General features: G+C 45.5%; 1 protein-coding gene and 1 non-coding gene across 2 annotated transcripts in view; both read right to left on the reverse strand.

Moving 5' to 3' along the window:
- Positions 1–23861, reverse strand: part of LOC116480610 (carcinoembryonic antigen-related cell adhesion molecule 1-like) — a 1172951-nt gene that overhangs the window by 488828 nt on the left and 660262 nt on the right.
- Positions 9804–9938, reverse strand: LOC131381084 (U4 spliceosomal RNA). The gene has a single exon (XR_009209535.1). It is a non-coding gene; the product is annotated as a U4 spliceosomal RNA (small nuclear RNA).

Below are 23861 nucleotides of genomic sequence, written 5' to 3' on the forward strand. Positions count from 1 at the left end.
GAGGTCAGGAGTTTGAGACCAGCATGGCCAATATAGTGAAACCCCGTCTCTACTAAAAATACAAAAATTAGCCAGGCGTGGTGGTACATGCCTGGAGTCCCAGCTACTCTGAGGCAGGAGAATCGCTTGAACTCAGTAGGAGGAGGTTGCAGTAAACTGAGATTGCAACACTGCACTCCAGCCTGGGCAACAGAGCGAGATACTGTCTCAAAAAAAAAAAAAAAACCATAAATAAATAAATGTTAGTTTCTAAAAAAAGAAGAGAGTGATATGGTAGAAGCCAGTAAGAGAAGTAGAGTTCAAAAGGGGATATTTTTAATATAAGACAGGCTTAAATATATTTAAATACTAAAATATTGAAACAGATGCAGAGTTTTTAGTTTCCTATTATGATCATGCTCTTTCTTCTAACTACTTCCTTCCTTCTCACAGGAAATTATTACTGAAATACCAGGCATTCAGCCTAGTCCTTCAGTTTGCTGCATAGAATGCCAGTCACTGAGTCAACAAGTATTTCCAGGAAGGAGGGCTTGCATGGGGGGGGGGGGGGGGGGGGTGCAGTGAAGGACAACAGGAGATAAAGTCTCAAATCAGTCTCTCTGACCGACTGAAACTGGGGAGTTTATATAGCAAGAAAGGTGGGAAAACAGAAATTAGGGAGGGGTAGGGAAGCAGTCATGACGGATAAGGAATCTGGTATCTCATTGTCTGGGTGTGAGGATCTGATGAGTTTCAGTTCCTTGCCTGAGGGTAGGTTTCCTAAGGAAGGAACTCAGATGAGACAAATACAAGTTTAGAGTTTTAAGACTAGGGAAGGTCAATTTCTGTGTTTATTCAAAAAACCTGTAAACATTAGTCCTGTGGGACAATTGCGCTGGTTTCAAAATCTGGAAGGGAAGAGCTAGCTGAAGATAAGATAGATCCTAAGTATTTTAGGGCAGAGCAGCTTCACGACAGATTTGATTTACCAACATTTCAAACATAGTGCCTCCATACCACGTTAAAACCTCCTCTCCTATAACCAGGTCTTTTCTCTGATTATGACCACATATAATATAAAACTACTGATTTGCTCATCATCTTTTAAACAAATCATATTCTTCTAAAATAGGACTTTCAAAACTATAAATAGTTGCTAACTTATAAAAATCCAGTGGAGACTGCTAATGGTTTCCTTCTTTCTCTCTTCTTATGTTAGCAGTAGAATCTCCATTGTTACTTCTGTGGGAGTACTTGTTTGTTAATATTTTGAGAGAAACTGTGGTTTCTTTCTTTTTTTTTTTTTTTTGAGACAGAGTCTCTTGTTGCCCAGGCTGGAGTGCAATGGTGCGATCTCGGCTCACCGCAACCTCTGCCTCCCAGGTTCAAGCAATTTCCTGCCTCAGCCTCCTGAGTAGCTGGGATTACAGGTATGCACCACAATGCCCAGCTAATTTCATATTTTTAGTAGAGACAGGGTTTCTCCATGTTGGTCAGGCTGGTCTAGAATTCCCGACCACAGGTGATCCGCCCTCCTCAGCCTCCCAAAGTGCTAGGATTACAGGCGTGAGCCACGGCTCCTGGTGAAACTGGTTTCAAAGATGGAAAAGGGAAGAATCTGTCAAAGCAGTAAGCGCACAGGAATGCTAACCCTAGGACTGACTCCAGGTAGGGTTGAGTAACTCCCATTGGGCAGTTACTCAAAGATTTTGCCCCCAGTCTGCCTAAAATTTTCATCTCACTTTATTAAACTACATGGTATTTCATCTAATTCATTTAGCAAATGATTCTGAGAAGATTACAGAGCTTTCAGCTATACATGAATCACTTGTACCAACTGCTTTTCCCTCACCACCCAGCTTCCATCTAACACACTGAGTTGGGAGCTTTAATGGGAATGGGGTAGGATTGGGAAAATGACTCAAAAGCAGGAAATTTGGGCCATAAATGAGGAACAAGATAGGCCTGGATCAGATATTAAAGTAGAGGGATAAGGGTAGCATCAAAGTCCTATATACCTTAAATCTTAGAAGAGAGAGAAGAGTTCATAAAAAGGGTTCAAGAGATGAAAAGATATCAAAGGTAAGCATCATTTTTAACGTGTGCCTCATGTAATCCTGTGCCAGGAATGGTAGATAGGACTCTTTTCCCTTCCCTGGGATATTTCTAACATTTAGAACCCAAGTGTAGTAGGCTTCTCCAGAGAAGCAGAACCAACAAGATGTTGTGTGTTTGTATATAAAAAGAGCTTTATTATAAAGAATTGTCTCACACAATTATGGAGGCTGACAAGTCCCAAGAGCTCCAGGGTGAGCTGCAAAGCTAGAGACCCAAGAGAGCCGGTTGTATAGTTTCAGTCCAAAGGCCAGCAAGGCTCAAGAGCTGATGATTCAGTTTGAGTCTGGAGACAGGAAGAAGCCAATATCCCAGTTTGAAAGTGGTCAGGCAGGAGGAATTCCTTTACTCAAGGGAGGATAAGTCTTTTTGTTCTATTCAGGCCTTCAACTGATTGGATGAGGTCCACCCATATTAGGGAGAGCAATCTACTTTGTTCAATCTATCAATTTAAATCTTAATCTCTGCAAAAATACCTTCACGGAAATACCCAGAATAGGCCGGGAGCAGTGGCTCAGGCCTGTAATCCAGCACTTTGGGAGGACAAGGCAGGCGGATCATGAGGTCAGGAGTTCGAGACCAGCCTGGCCAACATGTAGAAACCTCGTCTCTACTAAAAATACAAAAATTCGCCAGGTGTGGTGGCATGAGCCTATAATCCCAGCTACTTGGGAGACTGAGGCAGGAGAATTGCTTGAACTTGGGAGGTGGAGGTTGCAGTGAGCCGAGATCAAGCCATTGCACTCCAGCCTGGGCGACAAAGCAAGATTCCATCTTGGGGAAAAAAAAAACACCCAGAATAATGTCTGACCAAATCCCTGGGCACGTCATGGTCCAGCTAGGTTGACAAGTAAAAGTAACCATAACACTAAATTAGTAATACAGCTCAGCCACGTTGTCCATTCAATATTTACAAAGACCTGTGCTAGACACTCTGGAATACTCATAGCTAAATTACATATGATTCCTTCCTTCTAGTGTAAGAATGATAACCCATATATAATTCTAGGTAGAGAGCATTAAGTACCACAAGGGGGTCTAAAAATTGAGATGACTTCGGTAGGGAGAGATTATTCTTTCCATAAGGTTTCATAAAAAGCATTTCAGCAGGGCACTGAAGAATGATGATAATGGCATAAAGGAGAAAACATTCCTAACAAAGAAAGGAAACACAAAAAGACAAAAGAATCAGGAAACCATGGCAAGTCATGTAGTTTAACTGTTATTTATTTATTTATTTATATTTAGATGGGGTCTCACTCTGTTGCCCAGGCTGGAGTGCAGTGATACGATCTCAGCTCACTGCAGCCTTGACCTCCTGGGCTCACAAGTGATCCTCTCACCTCAGCCTCTCAAGTAGCTGGAACTATAGGTATGCACCACCATGCCCAGCTAATTTTATTTTTTGTAAAGACAAGGTCTTGGCCAGACGTGGTCGCTCATGCCTGTAATCCTAACACTTTGGGAGGCCGAGGCAGGCAGATCACAAGGTCAAGAGATCGAGACCATCCTGGCCAACATGGTGAAACCCCGTCTCTACTAAAAATACAAAAATTAGCTGGGTGTGGTGGTGCATGCCTGTAGTTCCAGCTACTGGGGAGGCTGAGGCAGGAGAATCGCTTGAACCCAGAAGGCGGAGGTTACAGTGAGCCAAGATCGCACCATTGCACTCCAGCCTAGCAACAGAACGAGACTCTGTCTCAAAAGAAAAAAAAAAAAGACAAGGTCTCACTACATTGCTCAGGTTGCTCTAGAACTCCTGGGCTCAAGTGATCCTCCCACTTTAGCCTCCCAACGTGCTGGGATTATAGGTGTGGGCCACCGCACCCTGCCAATTTTATTTTATTTTTTTATTTTTTATTTTTTATTTTTTTATTTATTTTTTCTTTCAGAGACAAGGTCTCACTCTGTCACCCAGGCTGTGGTATAATCACCAGTCACCCAGTGCAGTGGTATAATCATGGCTCACTCAGCCTTGACTTCCTGGGCTCAAGTGATCCTCTCACCTCAGCCTCCCAAGTAGCTGGGACAACAGGTGCATGCCACCACACCTGGCTAATTTTTTAATGAAGATCTTGCTGTGTTGCCCAGGCTGCTCTTCGACTCCTGGCCTCAAGCAATCTTCCTACTTGGCCTTCCAAAGTGTTGGGATTACAGGCATCAGCCACTGTGCCAGCCAAATGTATTTTAAAGTATATGAGGAAGAACAAAAGTGATTTGTATAACAGAAGGTAGCAAAAGGAATTCAGAACTTCCCAATCTCCCCAGTAGGTCTTTCTAAAAACCTTTGGCCCAGAATCTTTCTGAAACTGTCTCAGTTCAACTGCTAAATACTTCTGGGAAGTAACTTACTTCCATTCTGCTAATTCCTGCCATTTCCTAGAGTTTCCCTCCTTCTCAGGCCTTAGATATGCCCAGTACCCCATTAGGCTCTAGATTTAAAAGGCTTTTGAGGGGGAATCTGAGCACCTAATCAACATTTACAGCATATTTCATGAAACATATTTCAAATACAACACATGAATTTCAAATTCATTAAACACATATCTATCATTGCCTAGTATGTATCATGTATTGTGATAAGTCCAGGGACTACAAAAATGAATAAAAATATGTTTGCTGCCCTAAAGGAACCCACTGTCAACTTTGGAACAAAGACTCTTCACAAAATGGAAAATGTCTATGGAGACATCTTGAGAAGAGCCAAACATATCTTCTGGCCAGGCACGGTGGCTCACGCCTATAATCTCAGCACTTTGGGAGGCTGAGGTAGGGGGATCATTTGAGGTCAGGAGTTCAAGACCAGCCTGGCCAACATGGTGAAACCTCATCTCAACTGAAAATACAAAAATTAGCTGGGCATGGTGGCGCACACCTGTAATCCCAGCTACTCAGGAGGCTAAGGCAGAAGAATTGCTTGAACCCAGGAGGCAAAGACTGCAGTGAGCCAAGATCACACCACTGTACTCCAACCTGGGCGATTGAGTGAGACTCTGTCTCAAAAAATATATGTGTGTGTGTGTGTGTGTGTGTGTGTGTGTGTGTGTGTATCTTCCATGTCAGTTCTAACCAAGAAAGCAATTTTGCCTGATTTGTGACCACAGGAAAAAGGGTGCTCACTTTACTTTCAAATCAGTGCCCAGTCACTGTTAGCACAAGCCACAGCAGTGGAGCTAACCAACATATGATGTAAAATGCCTTCTATTTTCCTGGTGCTATGGCAAGTACTACAGGCAAGATCCGTAAAGATGGAAAGGGGCATCCCAGAGAAGAAAGCAGCAATCACAGCTAACGCAACTTATCCTGCTTCTGGGCTTCATCTTCCCCTAACTCATTGATTCAATCTGTCCTCCACTTTGACAGTCAAAGAGATCACCCTAAAACACAAGTCTGCTAATGTTAATGATACGTGAACCACCACGTCTTATAACAGTGAAAAAATATGGCAGTAAGAGATCTTATCTAACCCATGCTCCCCCATCTTGCCTTTCCCTTAACCATTCCTATGCTTAGGTTAAACTAACTTTGGGAGACATTTAGTTTATAGTTTAAATGATAAGAAACCTTCCCCAAAACTCAACCACCTTTGTAAAGCTAATGAAAGGCCATCAGGCTAGGGGGAGGAGAGGAACCTGAATTCTGCTAAGCTGTAGACTGGTCACCAGATATGTCCTGCACATAACATCACTGTTGTAGATTGGCATTTTGAGATACCTTTTCAGGTTTTTTGCATGTCTGACACCCAGAGCTCCACCTGGACCTGCCAACTCCACTCCTGTGGCCCTACCCAGAAGCAACTCAGCTCAAGAGAGCAGCTTCAAGATCCTGTGATTTCATCTCCACCCAAACCAATCAGCAGCAAGCACTCCAACCCCTTCCCCCAAACTGCCTTTGAAAAACCTCTAACCTATGAGCTGAAGATGAGGCTGATTTGAATAACAATTCCATCTCCCATGTGGTGTGGCCAGCCTTGTGTCAATTAAACTCTTTCGTCCCACCCCATAAACTCTTTCTTTACTGCAATGCTGTGGTCATTATTTGTGCAGCAGGCAGGAAGAACCTGTTGGGTGGTTACATCAATACCCTGCCTAAAATCTAGGTGTAGTTCTCCATCACCTTGAGGATAAAATCTAAACTTCTTCACCAAGCATACCAGGCTCTTCGTAATCTGGTCCCTGATTATTTCTAATCACTGTGCCTGTGTACTCTCTGTGGCAACAGGCTCAGCTACTTGCACTTCCCTGAACACATCACTCACTTTGCACTCCCTCACATCACGGACTTTGCGTGTATTGCTCCCTCTCCCTAGACGGCCCTCCTCTCAATTTCTACTCCTCTTTCAGAACTTAGCTCTTAAAAATAGAAAGAAAAGAGAAGAAAAGGTTTCTCTGTTCTCAGCATTCTCATCCCAGGATGAGTTAGTAAGCCCTCCCCTATGCTCCTGTAACACTTGATTTGTCCTTTAATCATAACGCTTGTCATTCTTTTTTTTTTTTTTTTAGACAGAGTCTCACTCTTGTTGCCCAGGCTGGAGTACAGTGGCACGATCTCAGCTCACTGCAACTTCCGCCTCCCGAGTTCAAGCAATTCTCCTGCCTCAGCTTCCCAAGTAGCTGGGATTACAGGTGCCCATCATCACGCCTGGCTAATTTTTGTATTTTTAGTAGAGATGGGGTTTCTCCATGTTGGCCAGGCTAGTCTCAAACTCCTGACCTCAGGTGATCCACCTGCCTCAGCCTCCCAAAGTGCTGGGAATACAGGCGTGAGCCACCGCGCCCAACCCATGCTTGTCATTCTGTTCTGTAACTGTTTGACTTGTCTCCCTTATAAGGCTATGAGCTCCTTAAGGGCCACCATGTTTTTATTTCCATTAATACACTTGGTACCTAATATAGTGCTTAGTATCTAGTAGGCATTCAGGAAACTACATGCTTATTAAGGAATTCAATGAATGAATAAATAGCACCAAACTTACTGGATTCCATGTGTGAGGCACATGGTGAAGTCTTAAACTTAATCAATGTATTGAGTTTGTGAAAGGAAAATAAAATCTTGGGATCGCAAATTCACTATGCCAAAGGGAAAAGTTAAGCTTGGGAACTGAGTCATGCAGAAACTGCCTTCTTTTTGTTCCTAAACAGATAGCTGTAATTTCACAGGCTTACATTATCTTATGTAAAATGTAGATCTATTGAGCACTAGATAAATGCATAATTGACTGCCCCCCATTCCTTTCTTTCCACATGTAAAATGTGAATTCACTGAGTGCTAATCAAAGCCTCCAAAGAATATAACTGTTTGCTTCACTGCCTACCCTCCCCTTTCTTTTTCTTTCCTCCTCCTCCTCCTGCCTGCTCTTTCTCCTTTAAATATTGAAGTCCTTGGCCAGGCGCGGTGGCTTATGCCTGTAATCCCAGCACTTTAGGAGGCCGAGGGGGGTGGATCACGAGGTCAGGAGATAGAGACCATCCTGGCTAACACGGTGAAACCCTGTCTCTACTAAAAATACAAAAAAAAAAAATTAGCCAGGCGTGGCGGCGGGTGCCTGTAGTCCCAGCCACTCAGGAGGCTGAGGCAGGAGAATGGCGTGAACCCAGGAGGCGGAGCTTGCAGTGAGCCCCGAGATCATGCCACTGCACTCCAGCCTGGGCGACAGAGCGAGACTCCGTCTCCAAAAATTTATATATATATATTGAAGTCCTCAAAACCCTCTTTGGAAAAAGCAAGGCCACAGATCCTACTGCAACATGGCTCTTTTTCTCCAGGTGCATCCTCAGCATCCTCAACCTTGGCAAAATAAACCTCTAAATTGATTGAGATCTGTCTCAGGCACTTTTTGGTTTATAGGTGTCTATAATATAAATAGTATCTGGCCAGATACTAAAAAAATCAGTAACTCCAGGTGCAGTGGTTCATGCCTGTAATCCTAACACTTTGGGAGGCCAAGGTGGGATCACTTAAGCCCAGGAGTTCAAGACTAGCCTGGGCAACAAGAGGAGACCCTCTGTCTCTACAAAGAAGAAAGAAGAGAGAAGGAAGAAGAAGGAGGAGGAGGAGGAAGAGGAGGGAGAGGAGGGGGAGGGGGAAGGAGGAGGAGGAGGAGGAAAAGGAAAAGAAAAGAGAAAGGAAAAGAAAGAATGAAGAGGCCTAGATTTGGGGAAAAAAAAAAAAACTCTGAGAAAGCACCTGCCTAACCTCCCTCAGGAGACTCTGGTGAAAAGCAAATGTGATAATACCTGTGAAACTATTTTATAAATTGAAAAACTATACAAAACATCTAAAGAGAAGCAATAATGTTACTTCTGCCCTTCTTAGGTTATTTCGGAACAGGAATGGTATAAACCTGAAGCCTACCAAATAATCACTCCTTTCCTGAAACATTTTATCAATTTATCCACTTCTCCAGGTGCCCCAAGTTAGGTGTCTCCTGAGATGTATCTTGCAGAACTCAAACTGTTAATAAAGTTATAATGTCAAAGTACCTATAACATACAGTAAAGGCCCTCCTCACTCACACACAGAGTCTCTTACAAGAGGCTTCTTCCCTGATATTGCACTGGCTTTCTGAACAATCCTCCATCTACAGTTTTTCCCCTTCATACCGATTCTGCGTTTTATCATTAAAATAATCTTCCTGGCCAGGTGCGGTGGCTCACGCTTGTAATCCTAGCACTTTGGGAGGCCAAGGCAGGAAGATCACAAGTTCAAGACCAGCCTGGCCAACATGGTGAAACCCCGTCTCTACAAAAATCATCTGGGTGTGGTGGCGTGTGTCTGTAATCCCAGCTACTCAGGAGGCTGAGGCACGAGAATTGCTGAACCCGGGAAGGCGGAGGTTGCAGTGAGCCGAGATCATATACCACTGCACTCCAGCCTGGTGACAGAGCAAGATGCCATCTCAAAAATAAATAAAAAAATAAAGACAAAAATAAAATAGTCGGCCGGGCGCGGTGGCTCAAGCCTGTAATCCCAGCACTTTGGGAGGCCGAGGCGGGCGGATCACGAGGTCAGGAGATCGAGACCATCCTGGCTAACACGGTGAAACCCCGTCTCTACTAAAAATACAAAAACTTTAGCCGGGCATGTTGGCGGGCGCCTGTAGTCCCAGCTACTCGGGAGGCTGAGGCAGGAGAATGGCGTTAACCCGGGAGGCGGAGCTTGCAGTGAGCCGAGATGCGCCACTGCACTCCAGCCTGGGGGACAGAGCAAGACTCCGTCTCAAAAAAATAAAATAAAATAAAATAAAATAAAATAAAATAAAATAAAATAAAATAGTCTTCCTGTATCATAGAATCATAAACTCTCTAGCTAGAGAAACTCCTCTACGATCACATGATCCAAACTTCTTACTGTATAGATGAGGGATCTAAGGTCCAGAGAAATTAAAAGAATACGTGGGTAAATCAAGGTCATAATATGAACATCATTACCCTCCTCAAAAACCTTCAGATAAATTCCAAACTCCTTAGCACAGCATTCAAAGCTCTTTACAACCTGACCTCAACCCACCTATTCAATCTCATCTCTCTCTCATATCCCCTACAAGCCCTTGGTTCCTATCTGTTTTCTTCCTATCCTCTGAACTTATGCTACTTGGCCTCATTCTGTTCTTTTTCTGGAGTGTCCCTCCACCTTCCTCTCCAATCTTTGCAGGTTTGCAACACTCACTTGTTCAGAAAGCCTTCCCTGGCTTAGCCCATGGGCCAGCTCTCATAGCTCTGAACTCTCAAAGCCTTCATGGTCCATGACACTTGTTGGCTGATGTTATTGTGAAAGTTTCCCATTCACAATAATTGCACCTCGGATAAACCTCATTGGCTACAATAATACCACTGCGCACAACCAGCCAGTATTATGTTACATGCATTCCCAACATTGTGATTTACATGATTTTCTATCTTATTACCTCTCACCCCATCTAGACTGCAACCTCCTTAAAGGCAAGAGATTGTACTTTATATTTCTCCACAGCCCCCAACTGCACCTAACCTCTGACTGTGAGCATTTACTGAGCACCTATAATGTGGAAGTTGCTGTTCTAAGGCCTTTGTGTATGTGATGTCATTTGATCCTCATAATTCAGCCAGGCACGGTGGCTCATGCCTATAATTCCAGAACTTTAGGTGGCTGAGGTGGGAGGACTGCTTGAGCCCAGCAGTTTCAGACGAGCCTGGGCAACATAGAGAGACTTCATCTCCACAAGAAATTTAAAAATTAGCCAGGCATGGTGGCGCACACCTGCAGTCCCAGCTACTTGGGAGGCTGAGATGGGAAAATTGCTTGAGCCTAGGAAGACAAGGCTACATTGAGCTGTGATCAAGCCACTGCACTCCAGCCTGGTAACCGAATGAGACTCTGTCTCAAAAAAGATCCTCATAATTTTCTCACAAATGAGAAAAGTGAGGCTCAGAAAAGAGTAAACTGTCAAGATCACACAACTTAACTAAAAAGTGTCAGAGCTATAGTGAAATGCAGGTTCCTCGGCTTCCAAAAAAACATTTAGCCAAAAACCATGCTGCCTCTAACCCAGTTGGTGACTTGAATGGGACAGGTGAGCCTGAACTGCTCAGTGACTGACCAAGCCATTCATAAGCCCAGGCAGAGGGCCAAAGTATACATGCCAAAGAATCAGAGCAGGCTTGATGCTCCCTTCCCCTGAAGCCCAGATTTGGGTTTCCCCAGGTCCCTGCAGGGTCTCCTTTGTTTCTTGGCACTGACTCTTCACCTTGTGCCAATTTAGGCAGAGGCCCCACTCTGTTCCCCAGGTAGCTTATCCAGGAGCCCTGACCAAATGGGTAAGACAGCAGGATACAAAAAGCCAGATTCCTCTGAAGCAGTGAGAAAAGTGATTCTTGAGCAACTGGCTCAGTGGAAGGGAGCCCTTTCCTATGGCCACCCTGGTCCTGTGTTTTCCTTTCAGGGCCTGTTAGGCAACTTTGGGATTAGAGAAACAAGACTTTTGCCAACAAACTGTGTCTAACAGAGTTGGAGTGTAAAAAGCCCTGACATCTTGCAAACCCCGGGACAGCGGGAAGACCCATCTCTCTCCTGCCTTGCCCTGACTGAGGGCCACATCCTCCATGTGCCCATGGGCAAGCACAGCTTGGAAAACAGGCTTTTCTACCCTGGTGGCAACAGCTGCCATTTACTGCCAATAAGTTATTTAATAACTTATAGCCAAGCTCTATACCTGGTGCTTTAAATGCTTTGTGTTTTTGGGGGGCTTCCCCCCCACCAAATCCTTGTTAACATTCTGTGCACTATAGTCCAGTGCAGTAGTTAAGGACACAGGCTCTGAGGTCGGGCTTCCATGTTCAGAATCCCAGCTCCACAACTTAAGAATTGTGTTAATGTTGGCATGCTGCTTAACCTCTCTATGCCTCAGTTTTCTTATATGAGAAATGACAACTACAATAGTACCTGATTCCTAGAGATATATGGGGATTAACTGTATTAATAAATATAAAGTGCTCAATACACTAGCTATTATTATAACTATTACATGGTATCATCTTCATTTTACAAATGTCGCAACTGAGCCCTAGAGAGCTTAAGTCAGTTGCCCAAGATCACGCAGATAACAGAGAACAAAGTGGATTGAAATCCAGGTCCAGTCTGTCTGACTCCGAAGGCACCAAACACCCAGTGCTTGAAGTCTCTCTCTCTGTGTCTCTTTCTCTCAAGCTGAACTATACTTACGGAGCTGTTGGGGTGGTTAAGGAGCTACAATAGGACCCAAGTTAGAATTAAGTTCCCAGGGTTACCCTGGAGACGTGAAAATATGAAGGGCCCAGAGCTGCCATTAAGAATGTGGGGTTTGGGGCCAGGCATGGTGGCTCAGACCTGTAATCCCAGCATTGTGGGAGGCCCAAGTGGGTGGATCAGCTAAGGTCAGGAGTTCGAGACCATCCTGGCCAATATGGGGAAACCCTGTCTCTACTAAAAATACAAACAAAAGTTAGCTGGGTGTGGTGGTGGGCACCTGTAATCCTGACTACTAGGGAGGCTGAAGCAGGAGAATCACTTGAACCCAAGAGGTAGAGATTGCAGTGAGCCGAGATCACATCATTGCACTGCAGCCTGGACAACAGAGAATCCATCTCAAAAAAAAAAAAAAAAAAATGTGGGGTTTGGGCCAGACGCAATGGCTCATGCCTATAATCCCAGCACTATGGGAGGCTAAGGCAGGAGGATCACTTGAGCCCAGGAGCTAGAGACTAACCTGAACAATATAGCAAGACCCTGTCCCTACAAAAATAAGTTAAAAAGTTAGCCACATGTGGTGGCACACACCTGTGGTCTCAGCTACCCAGGAGGCTGAGGTGGGAGGATCGTTTGAGCCCAGGAGGTTGAGACTGCACTGAGGTGTGTTCACACCACTGCACTTCAGCCTGGGTGATATAGCAAAACCCTGCCTCAAAAAATAAAAAATAAAAATAAAAAAAGAATGTGGGGTTTGGGCTGAGCACAGCAGCTCAAGCCGATATATAATCCTAGCACTTTGGGAGGCTGATGCAGGAGGATCACATGAGCCTAGGAGTTTGAGACCAGTGTAGGCAACAAAGTGAGACCCTGTCTCTACAAAAAATTAGCCAAGTGTGGTGGCATGAGCCAGCTGCTCTAGAAGCTGAGGCAGGAAAATCACTTAAGCCCAAAAGGTCGTGGCTGCAGTGAGTCATGATTGTGACAGGGTACTCCAGCCTGTGCAACAGAGTGAGACTGTGTCCCAGAAAAAAAAAAAGAATGTGTGGTTTGGAAAATTTTCACTCATCCTACCCCCAGTGATTTTACACAAGTGACATCAGGCTGAAATGATATCAAAAGCAGTATTAAAGGGGGAAAGAAGTCACAAAAGGGCATCATGAAGAATTAGAAGAATGGGAGAAAACAGGGAAGGAAGTCCAAGCTGCCACTGCCTTTGTGCCTCTGTGTGGTGGAGGAGACAGCAGCTTAATGTATGAGCCTCCGACAAAAATTTGGCACCAGTTGGTCTGAGCATGCCTTTTTTATTTTTTTATTTTGAGACAGACTCTGCCCTCTGTCACTCAGGCTGGAGTGCTGTGGGGCAATCATGACTCACTGCAGCCTCGACCACCAAGGCTCTAGTGATCTTCCTGCCTCAGCCTCTCAAGTAGCTGGGACTACAGGCATGTGTCACCATACTCAGCTAAATTTTTTGATTTTTTTTTTTTTTTTAGAGATAAGGTCCCGCTATGTTGCCCAGACTGCTCTTGAATTCCTAGGCTCAAGGAGTCCTCCCACCTCGGCCTCCCAAAGGAATGGGATTACAGGCATGAGCCACTGTGCCTGGCCTGAGCATTTCTTGTGCATCTTTCTCCACAAATGCCCATCCCTCCCTTTTTTTGAGATGGAGTCTCACTCTGTTACCCAGGCTGGAGTGCAGTGGTATGATCTCAGCTCACTGCAACTTCCACCTGCTGGGTTCAAGTGATTCTCATGCCTCAGCCTCCAGAGTAGCTAGGATTACAAGTGTGCCCCACCATGCCCAGCTAATTTTTGTATATAGATAGATACCTATATATATAGATATCTATATCTATCTGTCTGTGCATGCGTGTGTGTATGTGTGTGTGTGTATAAATATATATATATAATATATATATATATATATATTTTTTTTTTTTTTTTTTTAGACAAAGTCTCACTCTGTCACCCAGGCTGGAGTACACTGGCAAGATCTCGGCTCACTGCAACCTCCTCCTCCTGGGTTCAAGCAATTCTCCTGCCTCAGCCTCCTGAGTAGCTGGGATTATAGGAGTATGCCACCTCGCCCAGCAAATTTTTGTATTTTTGGTAGAGATGGGGGTTTCACCATGTTGGCCAGGCTGGTCTCAAACTCCTGACCTCAGGTGATCCACCTACCTCGGCCTCCCGAAGTACAGGGATTATAGGCATGAGCCACCACGCCTAGCCTTAATTTTTATATTTTTAGTAGAGACAAGGTTTCACCAAGTTGGCCAGGCTGGTCTCAAACTCCTGACCTCAGGTGATCCACCCACCTCGGCCTCCCAAAGTACAGGGATTACAGGCATGAGCCACCACGCCCAGACTTAATTTTTATATTTTTAGTAGAGACAAGGTTTCACCAAGTTGGCCAGGCTGGTCTCAAACTCTTAGAAGCAATCCTCCCACTTCAGCCTCCCAAATTGCTGGGATTAAAGCTATGAGCCACCGTGCCTGGCCCTGCCCCATTTAACTACTGCCTAGCATCCTGGTCTGAATGGAGAGAAGTAATTATAGTTCCCTACGGACTCCGCAAGACTCAAATTGCCCTGCCATCTCCCTACTACTGTTTGTAAGAACAACTAACAAATCCCATTTCTGGTCCTCCAGGGAACATACACTCATTCTCCACCTCTGGGTGTGCTTGAGGCCATGCTGCTGTATCTGGAGAACTGAGGGGCAAGCTGAGAGATAACTGCAGTTGCCACCCCCACCACATTCCCGCCACAGCCTTTCTTAAAGAGCCCAGTGTCTTGCCTTCCCATGGACACTGTGTCCTAAAAGGGAGAGTCAGAAAGTGGCAAGGGGCTGGACTCACATCCCACTCTCCTGTGTCAGCTGCTGCATGTCTGAGCTAGCCTGTCTGATTCTGAGAGCTCCCAAAGGCTTGCAAGAGAGACAGTTGGGTACTGTAAGAATTAGCCCCAGAAGGCCATGTTCAAGAAAAGACAAACCATTTGTTCCTGAGGAAAGAGATCCTATTTTATTTATCTGTTTTTTCTTTTTTTCTTTTTTTGAGATGGAGTCTCACTCTGTCGCCCAGGCTGGAGTGCGGTGGCGTGATCTCAGCTCACTGCAACCTCCGCCTCCCGGGTTCAAGCGATTCTCCTGCCTCAGCCTCCCAAGTACCTGGGATTACAGGTGCCCACCACCACACAAAGCTAATTTTTGTATTTTTAGTAGAAGTGGGGTTTCACCATCTTGGCCAGGCTTGTCTTGAACTCCTGACCTAGTGATCTACCCGCCTCGGCCCCCCAAAGTGCTGGGATTACAGGCATGAGCCACCGCGCCCAGCTTATTTTATTTATCTTTGAGAATTCAGCACCTGGCCGTTGTTAGATACGTGAAAAATATCAGTGAAATTTAATTGTTTTTAAAGGGCAGAATGCCTAAATGTTGGTTAGAAACAAGCCATAAATCTGACCAGTTTCCTGCATGTCAACGTGTCGCCAGTTTTCCAGGAACAGGATGATACCTCTGTCACAGAAACGATCAAATCCTCTAGGTCCAACTCACAAATCCAAGGGTGTGATGGCTAAACAACCAACATCTGATTTCTGAGAACTGACCTTGGACTATTCAGAAGGTCTGGGAATTTCATCCTCCACCTCCTAATCCCTCACATGATTCATACCCAGGAATAAAACAAGGCGGATTTCAGACTGGATTAAGAAAATTTCTAACATCTTATCCAGCCTCTGACAAGTTACCAGGACATTACACAAAAAGCAGAAACATAAAGACAGCAAGCCCAGCTCCTAAATCACTTCTTCTCAGCATCAGCACATCAGCAGCCACTGATCCACATTCTGACCCACACGCATGCACCAGACACATGTAATACACTCACAAAGCTTCACCTTAAACTCTTAAGTAGCAGTGACATACAAGACATTATCACAGCACACAGAGTCTCACATGTGTTACAGGAGCTCCCCAGACAATACTAACCAAACCGTAAGAATATAACTCCACCTACCCTTCACCGTATCTGTATGAATACTGGGAGCTGGAGCATGCACATGTGTCTCTCTGTGCCCTGGATCTGTCAGGTTCTATGGAAAAGGGGAAATATGAAACAGAGACCCTGATGGCTATGAAAAGAATTTCCTGCTATTTGCTTCAAAGACCTGTAGGCAGGAAACAGTTGGGAAATCTATCAAAACAATCATAGCCTACTCTAGAAACTGAATATTAGAGAGGCAGGCAGAACAGGGAGGGAAGTCATGTCATTACTGGAACATGAGAAGTCTGTGCAATGGCAGGGAAGCTACCAACTGGCCTCCTTCCCCAGAGCCAAAGGAAGCTCCTGCCTCCAGACTGTCCTCACCACACCCACAGTGGGCCTCTTCAGCCCTCAGAAACACAGAGCTATTCAAGAAAAAATGCAAATAAAACTCACAGCTTGTTCCTTTTGGGGGAGGGAGGCACATGTGACAGAAAAAGCAGCATTCGGAGCTCCGCCACACCTGCCACAACCTACGTACCACTGCTAATCACAGAATCAGAACTCGAGAACACAAAGATGATCTCACTCAAATCCAACAGTTTACAGATAAGAAAACTCCCGTCCAGAGTGAGCGAGTGACTTTCTCATGGTAACAAAGGAAGTTAGTAGCTTAGCTGACACAGAACAAGGCCTCCTCACTCCCAGCCCAGAGCCTTTTCCCTCACTTCTGGATCTTCCTGAGGCCAGAGTGTGTGAACGTCCCCAAAACTGAGCTGCATAAAACTCTCTGATGTCCTCACCCAAGGCAGTGGGTATAACTGGATTGGCCCTCCAAACTTGCTAGTGGATGAGGTGGAAGCAGAAAGATTAATACTTCCTCCTGTTTGTCTGTCTTGCTCAGCTCAGGGCCCTAGGGGAGTCACAAAAGATGAGGACATATGAAGACTACAGCTGCAGGTAACAGGATCCCCGTTTCATATCCCAGGCTGCAATTCCACTGTCCCCCATTCACTGCTCTCAGCAGTCCCCACTCTTGAGCAGACTGAGGTGAAGCAGCTAAACTTCATGTCACTCCACCTCCATGGCAGAGCACGGCAGGCCCGAGAGAAGTCACAACTACAACTGCTCCCCTCCCAATGCTCATCGCCCAACCGAGCACCAAACCACATGGAGGTCCTTAGCTGGGAAGTTCCCCAACAGGACAGAGAGAGAAGTGAAACCCATCTCAGGGGAGAAAAACAAATGAAAGGCAAACGTAAGAGATGCTGCCTCACAGTGCCTCCTCTGATATAAAGGCAAGTGCAATTTTATCCATTCTTGGTCCTCCCACCCCACCCCTCCAAGAGCCCAGAGAAAGAAAGAGAGCATGGACCACATTACAGTTTTGGGTTTTGTTTGTTTGTTTGAAACGGAGTCTCGCTCTGTCGCCCAGGCTGGAGTGCAGTGGCGCGATTTTGGCTCACTGCTACCTCTACCCCCTTGGTTCAAGCAATTCTCCTGCCTCAGCCTCCCTAGTAGCTGGGATTACAGGCATGCGCTACCAAAGCCTGGCTAATTTTTGTATTTTTAGTAGAGACGGGGTTCCACTATGTTGGCCAGGCTGGTCTCAAACTCCTGACCACAGGTGATCTACCCGCCTCGGACTCCCAAAGTGCTGGGATTATAGGAGTGAACCACCGTGCCGGCCTACATTGTTAATTTCACAGAGAAACAAGACCCAAACTGTGGTGACTGAAGAAGCCAAGATTCCATTTCCTTCCAGAACTAGACATTCAGCCTTAAATCAGTAGGTCTCAAACATCAATGTTTGAGAAATTCTTCTTTCAGTTGGCCCAAGTGACAACTATAGATCTCAGGGGTTTTTTTGTTTTGTTTGTTGTTGTTTTGAGACCATCTCACTCTGTTGCCCAGGCTGGAGTGCAGTGGTGCGATCTCGGCTCACTGCAACCTCTGCCTCCCGGGTTCAAGCAATTCTCCCACCTCAGCTTCCTGAGTAGCTAAGAGTACAGGTGGACACCCCCATGCTCAGCTAATTTTTGTATTTTTAGTAGAGACAGGGTTTCACCATGTTGGCCAGGCTCGTCTTGAACTCCTGACCTCAAGAGATCCCCCGCCTCGGCCTCCCAAAGTGCTGGGATTACAGGCATGAGCCATCGCGCCTGGCCTAGATCTCGGTTTTTTTTTGTTTGTTTTTGAGACGGAGTCTCACTCTGTTGCCCAGGCTGGAGTGCAATGTCACGATCTCGGCTCACTGCAGGCTCCGCCTCCCGGGTTCACGACATTCTCCTGCCTCAGCCTCCCCAGCAGCCAGGACTACAGGCACCCACCGCCACGCCAGGTTAATTTTTGTATGTTTAGTAAAGACGGGTTTTCACTGTGTTAGCCAGGAGATTGGTCTCAATCTCCTGACCTTGTGATCTGCCTGCCTCGGCCTCCCAAAGTGCTGGGATTACAGGTGTGAGCCACTACGCCCAGCCTAGATCTCGGTTTTTAATAAATATCCTCAAAGATTCCAATACAGATGATCCAAGGACCACTCTATGAGAACTACCCTGTTGCTTTCCCCAGCATTCCTGCTCTCAATCTGGGAGTCAACCTGAAAGTTGACACTTTCTGTACCTGAGCTGCATTTTATCTATGTCTTCGTTAGAGGTAAAAGGAAACAAAACAAAACAAAAAAACACAGAAAAGTCCAGGCGCGGTGGCTCACACCTGTAATCCCAGCACTTTGGGAGGCCGAGGTGGGCAGACCACGAGGTCAGGAGTTCGAGACCACCCTGGCCAACACAGTGCAACCCCCGTCTCTACTAAAAATACAAAAATTAGCAGGGCGTGGTGGCACGTGCCGGTAGTCCCACCTACTCGGGAGGCTGAGGCAGGAGAATCACTTGAACCTGGGAGGCAGAGGCTGCAGTGAGCCGAGATTGCACCACTGCACTCCAGCCTGGGCGACAGAGCAAGACTCCATCTCAAAAAAAAAAAAAAAAAACAGAAAAGTATAGAATGTACTGAACTACCCTGAACTGCTGAGTAATTAAGACCACATGCTATATAGTCCCCCAGGTGGCCTGGCTTCATATTCTGGCTCCAGCATACAAGCTGCAAGGCCCTGGGCAAATGACTATACCTCACTCCCCTCATCTGTAAAATGGGGCCAATAAAATCACCCGCCTCATGTGCTGTTGTGAGGATCAATTGAGGTAATCTAGTTAAAGTGTTTAGCACACTGCCTGGTATGTACTGAGCACACAATATTTGTTGGCCACTCATTGTATTATTAGTACACAATATTAGTTACACTAGCTGTGTTAGATGTACTAATTGTAAGCATACAATATTTGTTGGCTATTAGCATTTAATATTGTCATATAAACATATAAAACTCATTACTCATTACACCCAGGCCGGGCACAGTGGCTCACGCCTATAATCCCAGCACTTTGGGAGGCTGAGGCGGGTGGATCACCTGAGGTCGGGAGTTCGAGACCAGCCTGGCCAACGTGGCGAAACCCCTCTCTACTAAAAATACAAAATTAGCTGGGTGTGGTGGCACATGCCTGTAATCCCATCTACTCGGGAGGCTGACGCAGGAGAATCACTTGAACCCGGTAGGTGGAGGTTGCGGTGAGCCAAGATTGTGCCATTGCACTCCAGCCTGCGCAACAAGAGCAAAACTCTGTTTCAAAAAAAAAAGAGAAAAAAAAAAAACTCATTACACCCAAGAGATTGGATAGGTCAAGTAATTTTTAAGCAGTAGAGAGCCTTCCAAGGAGACGTCTAGATCTAGTAGCCTGGCTTTTGGCTTCATCCTTCTAAGCTACTTCTTCCCCTTTACCCTCCTAGTCTCACCTCTCCCCCTTCCAACCCATGGTCACAGTGTTCTCAGCAGAACTGTACATTTGCGTTGTGCTTTTTATAGTTTATAATGAATGCTAACATATTTTATAGCATGTGTTTCACCTGCCTCCTCTTCCCTATTATCTTTCTCCAAAAGTCGTTCCTTCACTCTCCTCTTTTCACCTCTCCATTCATTGATTCGCAGTCCCCACTGGTAGTAAATATGTGACCCCTGGGCTAATAATACCTATCCAGCCAAAACCCTGAAAAATCGCTCTGATCAGAGAACAGGGAGGGAAAGAGTAGAACACAGCCATGAGCTCGATGCAGGAGAGCAGGCGTGAAGTTACCACAGAGGCAGAGACCCCCCCAGCTCACTCCCTCTTTCCTCTTCATCCTCTACCACTCCCTGGATCTAGCCCCAGCTGTATTCTTCCCACTCCCCACACAGTAGTTCCACCTGGATGGCCCATAGGCATCTTATCTAACATCCAAAACTGGGTTTAGCATTTCAGTCCCTAACCAACCTAGCCCCACCCTTATCTTGGGGCTAATGACATCTGGTCCACCCAAAATCCCAAACTAGACACAGCTCAGAGCCATCTTCAGGCCCCTCCTTCCCATCTCCTCCCCTCTGGTCACTCACAAAGACCTCCAACTCTTCCTCAAATGGCTCACGCCTATGCCCGTTCTTCATGCCCTCTGATTTCTCACTTCAGATCTGAGTCTCTCATGTGGACTCTCCACAGCCACACTTCTCCTAGAGTATGTGTCCCGAGACACAGGTCACTTCCCACTTAAAGCCTCTGGTAGTTCCACACTCACAAGAGTCCAGACCCCTTAAGCTGGTGGTCAAGACTCTGACAGTCTGGCAGGACTCTGCCCTTCCTGCTGTCAAAGAGCACCAAAACAAGACTAGGACAAAAATATCCACCCTCTCCACTCTTGCCTAAAAGGCCAAAGAGCACATAAAGCCTGACAGTTGGTCCCTTCTCATAAGGACATTAGCCAAATTGATTTCTTCCGAGCGTGGGTCCTTGGGCCCTGAAGGAATGATATAGATTTCAATGAGGAAGAGGAAAGAAAATGCATGGCCAGAGCAGTCAAGCTGTAAGGGCTTGAGTTCATCTCAAATCTCATTTTGCAGAAGGCACAGCTAAGGCCTAGATAGGCAAATCTACTCATTCAAAGTCAGAGCTCAGTCACCAACACCAGGACCCAGGTCCTGGCCCATAATTCTGCTTCTTCTGCCAACAGGCCTAGAAGACTCTCTCAAGAACAACTGTCTTGGATTCTCACAGCTTTCCCCTTTCTGTGGTCACAACTCAGGACTCCCTACCCTGCCCCACAAGCCTGCAGATTCTGAGATGACCTGGAAGGAACAGAACAGGAAGGTGTGAGCTTTGGCACCAGTTCAAGGTAGAACTGTACGGGCCAAACACAGGGCCTTTGATTATAGAAAAAAATAGGCCCATTGTCTTGGTGGGTGGAACTAAAGCATAGCAGCATCTAAGAAACCAGTTTCTTTGTGTCCAGTGACGAGGACTTAGCCCTAAAATATTAGGGTGGGGAGGGAGGAGGGGTGAAAGGGACACACACTTTAATAAAATAGATTAGCAAACTAATACAGGAACAGAAAATCAAATACTGTGTCTTCTCACTTATAAGTGGAAGCTAAATGAGAACACATGGACAGAAAGAGGGGAACAACACACACTGGGGACTACTTGAGGGTGGAGGGTGGGAAGAGGGAGAGGATCAGAAAAAAAAAAACTGTTGGGTACTAAGTACCCGAGTGACAAAATAGTCTGTATATGAAACCCCTGAGTCACAAGTTTACCTATATAACAAATCTGCAGGCCAGGCACGGTAGCTCACGCCTGTAATTCCAGCACTTTGGGAGGCCGCGGATCGCCTGAGGTCAGGAGTTCCAGACCAGCCTGGCCAACATGGTGAAACCCCGTCTCTAATAAAAATATAAAAATTAGCTGGACGTAGTGGCTGGCGCCTGTAATCCCAGCTACCAGGCTGAGGCGGGAGAATTGCTTGAACCCAGGAGACAGAGGTTGCAGTGAGCAGAGATCGCGCCACTGCACTCCAGCCTGGGTGACACAGTGAGACTCTGTCTCAAAACAAAAACAAAAACAAAAACAAAAAACCTGTACACGGAGCCCTGAACCTAAAATAAAAGTTTAAACTATTTTAAAAGAAAGAAAAAAAATAGAGGCAATTACAAGAGTTCTTATCCCTAGGTTTTCTTGTTTCCTCACATAGTGCTTATACAAGGTCCTCTGATTCCCCCAGGATCTAAGAGAGCTGGGGAAAGGTGTGGCTCCCTGGAGGATAGAGGAATCAGTAAGAGATTTAGATGGCTCCATTATGAGGCTATTAGTAGAGAAAGGAGCCACTCTATGTTTCCGTAATTGCTAGTAAAGAAAAACAAAAAAAACAAACTCAGGGCTATATACCCACCCCTATCAACAAAGGAAACAAACCTTCCTCTTAAGTACAGGTGACCTGTTCCGGGAATGGGGCCCTGCCCACCTCAGCATTGTTAAGAAATAATAGGAGGAAAAAAGCAGAAAAGGCTGAGCCCTAAACAACAGATTTTAGGAGCACATTCTTCCCTGCCACCAAGTCTGCAACTACTTCACATTGATTCCAGGCTCCCGGAATGTCTCAGTTTACCCCATAAGATGTGACTGAACATATTCCTTGATGACTAGTCATTCCTTTGAGTTTGACCCATGGAAATGATGGACCATTTAGATTGAAGGATAAGGCCCTCTCTTCCTGCCCTTGCAAAAACTGTGCCTATAACGTCACTCCTGTCCTTGGCAAATTCATCCTTACACTCAAAGATATGCCTTCTCAGTGATCTTCCAGAGGATTTAACAGGTACATTGAAATACTTCTATTTATAACATCGCAATGTAATTGTTACTCGTGTCCATGTGAAGACAGTCTACTATACAGACACTTGGGTGCAAGTGGGCTGAGTCTGAAAAGAGAATCAGCAAAGGGAGAATGGGGGGGGACAGTTTTACAGGATTTGGGTAGGTAGTGGAAAATTACAGTTAAAGGTGGTTTTCTCTTGTGGGCAGTTGTGGAGGTCACAAGGTGCACGGTGGAGAGATCATGAAACTCACTGTCCAGGAAAAAGAATGTCACAAGGCCAACGGATCAGTTAGAGTGGGGCAGGAACAAATCACAATGGTAGAATGTCATCAGTTAAGGCAAGAACTGGCTCTTTTTACTTTTGTGGTTCTTCAGTTGCTTCAGGACAGCTGGATGTATACGTGCGGGTCATTGGAGATATAATGACTTAGCTTGGGCTCAGAGGCCTGACAGTAATAACCTTTAATTTCTTACCTTTGAAAATTAAGACATAAAGTATGAAAGAAAAAGTAACTATCAATTGTATTCTATTTTCCACCCATAATCTAGACCTAATCATTGTTTAACATTTTGGCCTATTTTTTCCAGCCCCTTTTCACTATGTAGCAGACTATAACCTCCTGGAATGTAAAAACTACATACATTTTTCCCAGTTCTTATAGTTCTGGAGGTCAAAAGTCCAAAATAGATCTCTCTGGGCTAAAATCAAGGCATTGGCGGTGTTCCTTCTAGAGGTTTCCTTCTGGAGGTTTAAGGAATGGATCCTCTCCTTTGCCTGACCCAGCTTCTCGATGCCACCTGTATTCCTTTGCTTATGGCTCCCTTCCATCTTCAAAGCCAGCAGTGGCCACTGGAGTCTTCCTCATGCTACATCATTTTCACCCTGACTCTCCTGCCTCCCTCTTTCACTTATAAGGATCCTTCTGATTACAATGTGCCCACTCAGATAATCCAGGATAATTCCCCCATCTCAAGATTTTTAACTTCATCTTATCCGCAAAGTCTTTCTGCCAAATAAAGTAAAATGCACAGGTTCCAGGGATTAGGATGTGGATATTTTCAGGAGGCCATTATTCTGCCTAATACAGGTATCTTTTATAAACTTCACCCACAACAAAAATTTGCCTTGCCTTCCTTCTGTGTCTCACTTTTCTGTCTGAATCATAGGCAAGAGCACAAACTTTGAGGTGAAACACACTAGCTCTGCTATGAACTGGCTGGATGATCCTGACCACTCACCTCGCCTCCCTCAGCCTCTTCTCATTTGCAGCACAAAGGTGACTCTTACTCCATCAGAGGATGACAATAAAAGAGTAAATTAAGATGTGTAAGGCACTGG

This window comes from Hylobates moloch, unplaced genomic scaffold (assembly GCF_009828535.3).
Source record: "Hylobates moloch isolate HMO894 unplaced genomic scaffold, HMol_V3 SCAFFOLD_13, whole genome shotgun sequence".
NCBI classification, from domain to species: Eukaryota; Metazoa; Chordata; class Mammalia; order Primates; family Hylobatidae; genus Hylobates; species Hylobates moloch.